We start from the raw sequence: 10293 nt of genomic DNA, 5'->3' as shown, positions 1-10293 counted from the left end.
AGTAATTGCGGTTTTTGCCATTGACTGTAAAGGCAAAAATTGCAATTTTGCACCAACCTAATACAAAGTCACAAGACTGGGGAAAGCGTGGAATGTTCAAGGAGCTGGTGAGTATTTTGCTGTATAGGAAATGGGGCATCAGAGGTCAGCAGAGGCCCGGATGGGAAGAGCCTTGAATGCTAGCTAAGGAGCAAACATGGTCTCCAAGGGCAGTGAGGAACCATGAAAGGTTTCTGAGCAAGAGAATGATGTGGTCATAATCCATTACAGAAGGAAGCATCTTGCATTCATCGAGCCATCTGGAGAGACCTGGGGGTGGCGGGGAGGGAACTGGGCCAGTGGCCCAGGTAGGAACTCTTAGCTGTGCTTCAGTCCACTGGGATTTATTTAGGTCAGAGCCGGGCTCCTGGGACTGGTGGCCTCTTCCCACATGGACAGTAGGTGGCGCTGCAGCTCTGTGTATGCAGCCTCCAGGGTGCGGCTACCTGCCCTCACCTAGGTGGGTCAGACCCTTTGTCCCGCTTGGCCCTGGGGCTTGGGTCCCATCTCCAGGGATGAGGCTTGGAGGGGTAGGATGGGGATGGGCTTTGCTCCTCCTTCTCCAGAAGCAGGGAGGCCACTCGCTTTACAGAACCACAGGATGTGTGAGTAGAGAGGGCCTCCAGGGACTTTCTGGCCCGTGTCCTATTTCACGTGTAGGTAAACTGAGGCCCCCAAGGGGGAGGGGCTTGCCTGAATCACGGAATTGGTTAGTATCTCGGGGGCGGTTCCAGTGCTTGATGTGGGAGGTTATCCCATCCCTTTCCCCTCCTAAATCCCTCCCGTTTGCCTCCTCTTGCCCTCCCCATTGGCCCCTCTCCTCTCAGTTCCCACCATCCACCTGGCCTGGACCACTGTCCCAGCCTCCTCACAGATGGCTGTGTTGTCTCTTCCATGCCTGCCCGTGCCTTGCCCCACCCCATCCATCCCCCACCCAACCCAGGGATTTCCATCACACACAGATCCAATGGTCACCCTCCCCTGTTAAACCCTTCCCTGACCCCTCATCATCCCTAAAGGCTGCTTAGTTTGCTTGGCAGATGGGGATCTGCTCTGGGCCCCCAGGTCTCTGCTCACCCTGGCCCTCATGCCTTATCTGTGCCAATCCTACTGTCGCACTCTTACTAACCCTCCATGACTCAGTGGGGGCCTCCAAGGTATGGGGGCTTAGGTGCCCCTTCTGGGCTGCCATAGCTGTGACCACACTGTGTGAGTGAGGGTCCCTGCTCCCATCTTCTCTGCTGAATCACCCAGAGCACATCCAGGGTGGGGACCCTGGCACCTGATTCACATTGCTCCCCGTGGCATGGGGCTTGGCCCCCATGGGAGCTTTGTGCTGTCCTTTTGGATGAATGTCTGAATGACAGGTGCACTCTGAGAGGATCCTTACCAGATCATGGTACACTGCCATGGGCCAGGCGCTGCGCTGGTACTTCCATGCACAGCCTCGCAATCCTAACAGCAGCCTTGGTGGGGTCACACTAGAATTACTAACTCTGTTTTGCAGAAGAGGAGAGTGAAGCACAGAGAGGAGAGATGACTTGCCTAAAGTCACACAGCAAGTGAGTGAATAGAAACCAGGCTCACCAGGCTGCCTGGCATAGCAAGACCTCAGGCAGCTAAAGGGATGGGCTCAGCGTGTGGGACGGCTCCCAGGAGCTACAGGGCAGCAGGGGCCAAATCTCCCAGAGTCTGAGCAAAGCTAATGTGGAGCTATCAGGAGGCCACTCAGGTGCCTGGGCCCTCAAGAAGTCAGGTTCCCTCCCTGTTTTAGAGCATGGGAAGTCTCCAGTTGTTCCAAGTCAGGCAGGGACCTGGGCAGACTTGAGTACCAGAAGCACTTCTATGGCTGCTGTGAGGTAGAGACCAGCAGCTGGAGGCCAGCCAAGAGGCCGACCTAGTGATCCAGGGAGAGGCAAGGCTCAGTGGGTCAAGCAGCACATGGTCTGGGATCAGGCCTGGCCAAAATATTAATACCAAGGCCTTCCAAGGGGCCCTGTGGTCAGTAGGCTGGGTGCCTGGAAGCAAGAAGTAAGCAGCGATGGGGCTGCCCATGAAGATGGGTGGGCAGAATGTGATAATGAGCTGGGCGCCGTGGCTCTCGCCTGTAATCCCAGCACTTTGGGAGGCTGAGGTGGGCAGATTGCTTGAACCCAGGAGTTGGAGACCAGCCTGGCCAACATGGCAAAAGCCCATCTCTACTAAAAATACAAAATTTACCTGGGAGCAGTGGCATGCACCTGTAGTCCCAGCTACTGAGGTGGGAGGAATGCTTGAGCCTGGCAGGTCGAGGCTGCAGTGAGCCGAGATTGCACCACTACACTCCACCTTGGGTGACAGACTAAGACTCTGTCTCAGAAAAAAACAAAACAAAACAAAAAACCATGGTAACAAACTGCAAATATTTGTTGCAGAAAAACCCAGGAGCATGGAAGGGCAAAAGCAGAGGCCATCAGAGTGCTCAGGCTTCTAGAGCCTGACACTCCCAATGATGGGAGTGTCTTCAACTTGTTGCATGACCTTGATTTTATCCCTGTTCCTCTCTAGGCACCAATAAGGGAAATTTTAGCCTGAAGTCCCCCAAGGGGCCTCTATATCTGGGTGCCCAGTCTTGATGCTACATAGAAGTCAGAGGTAGAAGGGCCCTTGGTGTCTCAGGCTCAGAGAGGGATTGGGCCTGCCCACATCCCACAACGAACACAGGCCCAGAACCAAGAACTCCTGATTCTCAGTCTGCCTTGGTTATGGCACAAAGCACACTCCCTCCTGCTCTTCCAAGGCGAGTGTTCGGGTCCTTTAGGGAGCCCTTTGGTGGTCATTTGGTACAGCCTCTTTGGCTGGGCAGCTGCAGCTTCTTCTTTTTTGTTTGAAACAAAAGTCTCGCTCTGTTGCCCAGACTGGAGTGTAGTGGTGTGATCTCGGCTTACCACAATCTCCATCTCCCAGGTTCAAGCAGTTCTCTGCCTCAGCCTCCCAAGCAGCTGGGATTACAGGCACCTGCCACCATATCTGAATAATTTTTGTAGTTTTAGTAGAGACGGGGTTTCACCATCTTGGCCAGGCTGGTCTTCAGCTCCTGACCTCGTGATCCACCCGCCTCGGCCTCCCAAAGTGTTGGGATTACAGGTGTTAGCCACTGCGCCTGGCCCATCTTTTTTTTTTTTTTTTTTTTTTTTTTTTTGAGACAGAGTCTTGCTCTATCGCCCAGACTGGAGTGCAGTGGTGCTATCTTTGCTCACTGCGACTTTTGCCTCCCGGGTTCAAGCGATTTCTTCTGCCTCAGCCTCCTGAGTAGCTGGGATTACAGGCACCCACCATCATGCCCAACTAATTTTTGTATTTTTAGTAGAGATGGGGTTTCACCATGTTCACCAGGTTGGTCTTAAACTCCTGACCTCAAGTGATCCACCCGCCTCGTCCTCCCAAAGTGCCGGGATTATAGGCGTGAGCCACCGTGCCCGGCCTGCGGCTTCCTGTTTATTCCCAGGAGGGAGCACTCAGGATGCCTTCCTGGTGAGCGTGCTACAGAACTTCCTTTCATCTACCCTGTGCCCTAGCTGCAGCCATCCTTCTTGGGGGTGTGTTTGGGGCAGGACAGTGTGGGGAGTTGCTGGGGAGTGTCTGCTCGGTGGTGATGCCCAGTGCAGTCTGATGCCCACCTTCCTATCACCACTCCTGCCAGCATCACACCACTTGGTGAGGTCAGCCTCTTGCTGGGAGGCTGCCTCTTAGGGGTCCCTTGGGGTCCTGGTCAGGGCTTCTCCTTGACTCATCCAAGGGGTCCAGCCACTTCTGGAAGGTAAACCTTTCCCCTGGATCATCAGTCTCAGGGCAGGGCGCCTCTTCCAAGCACCACCCAGTTCTGAACAGCAGGGCCTCTGGCACTGGTCCTTAGCTGTGGGCTGCAGTGAGAGTCCCTGCTGGTTTCCTGGTGGGAGAAGTCAGACTGGCCCCTGGGATGGTGCCGCCAACTCCCGCCAGGGGACATGAGGGGTAAAGCATCATCCCAGCTCGAGTGGGGAAGTCAGGCGAGTATTAGCATGCCCCAGAACCTCTCCTGCTGCCTCTGGTCCTGCCTCATCCCTGAAACTCCCACTCCCTGCCCAGGGAGGTGTGTGGAGGGTGCTGCTCACGAGAGGAGACACACTTTTGCTGAGCCCCTGCCTGGTGTAAAGGCCTCTTCCACCAGAGTCCTCACAGCCGCTCCGAGAGGTGGAGTGTTACCATCCCCATTTGACCAGCTGAGATCCCGAATTGCCAAGCCACTAAAAGTGGAATCGGCACTTGAATGTCTTTCATAATCCAGTTTCTCACCTTTTCCTAAGCTGTCCTTATTCATGCATAGGGAAGCAATATTCATTCATTGTTTTTTTCTTAAAGTGACTCTAACTGGTAGGAATAACTAACCCATAGTAGGGACTCAATCAATACTTGTTGTGAGCAAATGAACTAGCTGTTAGGACTGGGAGCTGCTGAGATGACTGCCCTTCTTGGCATTCAGCACCGGCCCTGTTGGAAACCACACTGTGTGGAGAGAGCTGCCGATGCAAGGGGAGGCTCCGCTCGGGGACCTGTGGGCACAGCATGCTTGTCCCACCACCTTTGAGATGTAGGCGAGGCAAATCTGAGGAGCAGGAAGACAACCGGGGATTAGGGTGGGGCATGAATTAGTTGGCGGAGGGTGTTTCCTCTGCGAGTTCCCGTCATCTCTCTGTACTCCCTGCCCTGCTGGGATGTAGCCCTGGAGCCCCTCTTCTCCTACATACTCAGCCTTCTCCAGGAAGCTTCCTTGCACTGGAGCCTGGACTGGGCCTTGCTCTGGGCTCCCCAGCCCTTGTGAATTGTTGTGACACAAGTTCCATGTTGTCATCGACTAGTTATGTGATTGTTTCCCCATCAGACCAGGAGTTCCTGAAGGCAGGGGGTTGTTTGATTCCTCTCCGAGTCTGCAGCTCCCACGACAGGGCCAGAAGGAAAGGTTGTTGAATGAATGAATGAATGAATGAATGAATGAATGAATGAATGAATGAGTAAAACAAGTAGTGCAAATATCCCTAGCCTGCAAGCCTTGGGCTTCAGTTCTGCCACCAGCTGGCAAAGCCCCATTCCACTCTGGTTTCACATGCCCCATCTGTACTCTGTGGCCATGGGACCCTCCAACTGCCCCTGAGAAACAGGTAACGAGGGAGGGACTAAGTGCCACTGGCGGATGCTCAGCTTGAAGCTGCCTCCCTGTGCTTATCCCCTCAGCCTGAGCTCCGCCTACCGGGGGTGGAGGAAGGGCCCGTCAAATTGCATTCCCCTCACGCTGCGTTGCATTGCCTCATCTCAGAAACGCTCCATCTTAGCTCTCATCTCTCTGCCCCAAGCAAGCTAGCTTGGCCAGCAGACCCGCTGACATCAGCCAGGACTTGCTGGGGGCCAGGGTTGGGGGCCAGGCCCTGTAATCCGCCCACAGGATCAAAAAGCTTCTACAATGCTCTGCAGGTTTCCAAGCCTGTGCCACACCCAGCCCAGCCTCCCCACACCCCAGAGGGCTGGGCTCTCCATCATCATTCTGTTACCCACGGAGGGAGGGGCTGGAATGTCCCTGAGTGCCCACTGACCGGTGGCCGAGCTGGGAATCTGGACTCAAGTCTTAAACTCCAAACTGCTTTATTTTAATCCCTAGTGGCTATCTCAAGGTGTGAATTTGGGCAAGTGGGTGATTTCCTCTGGGTCTCAGTTTCTTTTTCTGTTTCAGGGGGATGGCTGTTGCCCAGTACTCCTGAAGGTGCCTGGAGAGGTGGAGGGGCTGCTGGACACTATGGAAAAGGCACCAGCTGGGAGCCAGACCCTGGCTCTGCTTCTCTCTGGCCTCAGCTCTCTATCTGTAGAGTGAGGGGCCTGGCTGTCCCTTGTTCCTCCCCACTTCCTCCTCACTCTTGCTTCATCACCCTCACAGTGAAGGCAGTAGCAAGAGGAGCATCCTGTGCGCTGGCTATTTTTCAGGCCTGGGTTGGGCTATGGGCATCAAGAGAGGGCCCAGTCTCCACCCTTAGGGAACCCATGGATGTACAGGGGAGGACACATCTATTTGTCATCCATCCATCATAGGTCATCTATCCATCCATCCATCTATCCATCCTCACATCCCTCTGTCCCCCCATCCATCCCCCCATTCTTCCACCCATCCCCCGCCATCCATTCGTTCATCCATCCACACACCTATCCAGCCAGCAAACGTTTACCCAGCATGGTCTCTGTCTCAGGCCTAGGCTGTGTGGGACTGCAGAGCAGACTCCCACCGGGTCCTTCCTTCAGAGACTCACAATCCACCTCCAAGCTGCCCTCACATCTCAGCCCCCAACCTGGGCACTTCTTCCCAGGTCCAGATCTCACATCTCACAGACGCCCTGACTTTGCCCTTTGGGTGTCCCACAGGCTTTCAAACAAGAACACTTGATTTGTTCCCCACCCTACCCGCTATGTGCTTCCCTCGCAGGTTTCCCCAGGTCAATAAATGGCCCCGTGATCCATCCAGGGCTTAAACTCTACACATCTTCCCAGATTCCTCTCTCCTCTCACTCACCCTTGACACCAAAACAAGCGAGCAGTAAAATCTGAGGATACCGCCTCCAAATAAGCTGCTGTTGCCAATTCTCCCGTCTCCACCATGGCCACAGTCACAGAAGCATACTCACACTGGGCCATGACTGTCTCCTCTCACCCCTCCTCCACCGTGGTAGTGAGACCTTTCCAAACGCAGACCCAACCCTGTCTCTCTCTGCTTAAAACTCTTTCAGGCTCCCATTGACTGGAGGCTCAGGCCATGTTCCATGGGGCAGTGTCCAGCTGTGCCCACCTCTCTGGCCTCATCTCGTGACACCCTGGGCTTTACACCCAGCCTTCTTTCTGCTCCTCAAACTCCCGCTTCAGAGCCTTTGCCTGTGCCTGGAAGAATATGTCCTTCTGCCCCTCCGTCCGCTCCTCATGGCAGCCACCGCTGGCCAGTGTCTTCCCTCCCATCAGCTCTCAGTTTGAACAGCACTTTCCTGGGGTTATTCTCACCTGAACCTCAGTCCAGTAGGTTCTCCTATATCCCTTCTGACTGCCTTCCTTCCTCCCTTAAGACCATCCTTGGCCGGGCGCGGTGGCTCATGCCTGTAATCCCAGCACTTTGGGAGGCCGAGTCAGGCGGATCACGAGGCCAGGAGTTCGAGACCAGCCTGGCCAACATGGTGAAACCCCATCTCTACTAAAAATACAAAAAGTAGCCAGGCGTGGTGGTGGGTACCTATGATCTCAGATACTCGGTGGTGGTGGGTACCTGCGATCTCAGCTACTCGGGAGGCTGAGGCAGCAGAATCGCTTGAACCTGGGAGGCGGAGGTTGCAGTGAGCTGAGATCGCACTACTGCACTCCAGCCTGGGCAACAGAGCAAGACCCCGACTCGAAAAGAAAAAAAAAAAGACCACCCTAACATCTCTATTTCCTGCCTGTCTTCTTTCTGTCCACATTTGTTAAGTGCCTACCATATACCTGGCATGAAAATACAGTGATGAACAAAAATAAGCAGGGTCCTGGCCCTCAGGGAGCCTGGATTCCAATGAGGGAGGCTTATGTTGGCAGAGAAATGCCCAGGACATAGAGACAAATTGAGACAAGCATTTGCTACTTCTCACGTGGGATTGGTCACAGATTGGCTTCCCTGAGAGGCAGCCCCTGGCTGGCTGATGAGGGTGTCCCTGGAATCATCCCTACTAAAGGGAGGGGAGGAAGCAGGATGCTGTGATAGTCGTATGAAGCCCTCAGCTGGCCCCCGGGGGAGCTCTGGACCTGAGACAAGACTCAAAGTTGCCCTAGTTTGAGGTGAGGGGCTGGGTCTCCCCTCCCTGCAAGCTGGTCAGTCATCGGTGCAGGCTGCCCCTAGAAGAGGGAGCGATCTTGGCCAAGGCAGCTTGCTTCAGCAGAGCTGATCTCACCGAAGTGCTGACAGCTGGGAGCTGTCTTCCTGCACTCCCAGCATTTCATTTCTGAAGAGGGACCTAGAAGGCCTAGCATCTCACATGGAGGCGTGTGTCATCACCCATGCGTGGCATGTGGGGAAACTGAGGCTCACAGGAGTTACAGGCTTTCCTGTGGTCATACGGCTCACTCATCAGCCTTATAATTGTCTCTCTGCTTCCAAACTTCTCCTCCTTTGGCAGCTGCTTCCCCCCTGGGGAGCCATGGAGGCAGCTGAGCACTGGAGAGGCTGAGGGGTACTCAGAGAATTCAATAATCCAGCACCGCGGGGGTGGACTGGAGGAGCAGCGAGGGCCGGTTCCTCTGCCAGGTCTGCTACTTGGCCTCACCTGGTACTTGGAGGGGCACTGCAAATGCTGCCTCTGGGGGCCATACATTGTGTATAGAGTGTAGGGGCTCTTGGGCCTCACCGATTCAGAGCTGTCCTCACGATTCGGCCCCCGGTGGCATCCCTGGCCCCCGTACCCCTCAGAGGCACAGCCTGGGTACTGGCCGAGAGCCTGCAGGTGATGTAAGTGGTATGATTGGGGGGAAGACAAGTGAGCAGAGCTGGGCCTGCTGTTCCCAGGACTGTGGGTTAGACAGGCTAAACAACAAAACAAAACAACACCCCCGGCTCCCCAGCCCTCTGTTACTGTTTGCCAAGCACTTCCCCAGGTGCTTTACTTACACTGCAGGTCATTCTCACAACACTGTAAGGAGGGACAATTTTTTTTTTTTTTGAGATGAAGTCTCGCTCTATTGCCCAGGCTAGAGTGTGCAGTGGCATGATCCTGGCTCACTGCAACCTCCGCCTCCCAGGTTCAAGCGATTCTTGTGCCTCAGCCTCCTGAGTAGCTGGGATCACAGGCACCTGCCACTACACCTGGCTAATTTTTGTATTTTTAATAGAGATGGGGCTTTGACATGTTGACCAGGCTGGCAGGAGGGACAATTTCTTAGCCCATTTTAACATAGAGACTTGAAAAGCTCTAGTGACTTGCATGGTGATGTCCGGCTGATAAATTGTGACGAGAGCAACTCAGGAGGTAGAGAATTCTTGCTCTGTCGCCCAGGTTGGAGTGTAGTGACATGATCATGGCTCACTGCGCCTCAAACTCCTGGGGCTCAAGTGATCCTCTTGCCTCAGCCTCCTGAGTAGCTGGGACTACAGGCATGCAGCATTGTGCCTAGTTTTTTTTTTAGACGGAGTCTCACCCAGGCTGGAGTGCAGTGGCGCAATCTTGGCTCACTGCAACCTCCGCCTCCTGGGTTCAAGCGATTCTCCTGCCTCAGCTTCCCAACTAGCTGGGACTATAGGCACGTGCCACCACGCCCGGCTAATTTTTTGTAGTTTTAGTAGAGACGGAATTTCACCATGTTAGCCAGGATGGTCTCGATCCCCTGACCTCGTGATCCGCCCGCCTCGGCCTCCCAAAGTGCTGGGATTACAAGCATGAGCCACTGCGCCCAGCCTAGTGCCTAATTTTTTAAAAAGTTTTTGTAGAGATGGGGGTCTCACTGTGTTGCCCATTAACCTCTCCGAAGGCTGGCCTGAGCACTAAAGCCATTAAATGGGTGTTAATACCAGGAGCAGTGCTAATCAATGCTGTCTTTCAGGATGCTGCATGGTCCAGATGGCAGGGGTTAGCACAGGCGCAGGCTCTGGAGCACAAAAGCCCTGCAAAGGTCGGCTGCTCTTTCAGGAGGGGTAAAGGAATGGGCAGGCAGACCGGGAAATCCTCAGCCTCCCTAACCGCTTTAGGGCCTATGGGCCTTACCTGTTCCTGATGAGACTGTGGCAGTGCCTGGGCCCCCTGTGGGTATGTGGTATGCACACTTGCATTCATGCATGAGTGTCCTGCTTCTGCCTCCAGAGCAGGGCCCCCTAGAGCCCCCAAGCCATGTATCCCCTTCAGACTGGGCCTCAACCAGTGGATTCATGGTGCCTGATTGCTTAATGAGCTTGGCATCAGGGTACAAATAATTGCACCACAAGTTATGCAAATCTAATCATAACAACATTGTGCTGGGCAACTTGCATTCTCTCAGCTCTCAGGGGCCTTAATCCTGGGACAAAACTTCCGTGGGAACCACACCGTCCCACACCCTGCTACTTTTCTGAAATTATAACGACAACGTGTACCTTGGCCTCAGTAATCACAGTTGCACAGAGGGCTCTCTGCTCCCGTGCCACCTGCGTCTCACAATAGGAATGAGCAAACGTTTATGGAGTGCTTACTGTATGCCAGGCACAGTTCAGATCAC

Source organism: Macaca fascicularis, chromosome 14 (assembly GCF_037993035.2).
Source record: "Macaca fascicularis isolate 582-1 chromosome 14, T2T-MFA8v1.1".
Classification (NCBI taxonomy): Eukaryota; Metazoa; Chordata; class Mammalia; order Primates; family Cercopithecidae; genus Macaca; species Macaca fascicularis.
Note: the sequence above shows the minus strand (reverse complement) of the source record.